A 987-nucleotide genomic window follows, 5' to 3' on the forward strand; every position below is an offset into this window, starting at 1 on the left:
GCCATAAAAATCACATTTTAGGCTTTCTAGAATAAATTCTTATTTATGGGTTAATTAGCCGTTAATTAACCGGGTTTTACAGAAAGTAAAATAAATAATTAAAAATAAGGTAATAAAATAATTAAAAAAAGTAAAAAAATACAAAAAAAAATAATGCATGTAGTTGATTTGTAAAAAAATTAGTATAATCAATGAATATAAAAGATGATAGACAAAAATTAAGATATATTTTTGTTAAAAAATAAAAAAAAATATTGTGAAGAAGAACCTATTAATCAAATTTTATGAAAATATTATAAAAAAATTAAAATATTAATAAATAAAATAATAACTCCTTTAAGAACTATTAATCAAAATACATAAAAGCACATTCTGATTCCTAGATATAGAAAATAATAGGAGAATAATTCAAATTAAATTTATTTATTTTATTATTTATTAAATAATTTAATGTTTATTTAATTTTGGTCAAATCAGATAATATAATTGAAACATATTGAAACTCTAAAGGTAAAATTAAAACTAAATGTTAAAGATAAAATTAAAATAAAATTGCATTTGCTATCTTGTAATTTTTTTTAATAAAAATCTTATTTATACATTTTTAAAATGCATCACTTTAATACAATGATATTTTTATTAAAAATAAAAATTATGATAAATATCTCATATATTTATTAGTAAATTATATATAAATATTTTTTGAAGTATATCACTTTTATTATATGAAAATAACTTAAATGCCTTTAAATGTGATTATGATAACTCATTAAGTATTATATTTTTTTATTAATTTATATTTAATAATTTACCTCTAACTTTTAATTATAGTAAAAATGTAAGATATGATGCCAAAAAAAAAAAATGCTAAAACGACATAAATTTTTTACTAACAAAAAAAATATTATTTTTTTCATTTTTTAGACACGTATCTATTTTTTAAAGTTATATATTTTAATTTATATAAATTAATGACAATTAAATGTA

Source organism: Arachis ipaensis, chromosome B04 (genome assembly GCF_000816755.2).
Source record: "Arachis ipaensis cultivar K30076 chromosome B04, Araip1.1, whole genome shotgun sequence".
NCBI classification, from domain to species: Eukaryota; Viridiplantae; Streptophyta; class Magnoliopsida; order Fabales; family Fabaceae; genus Arachis; species Arachis ipaensis.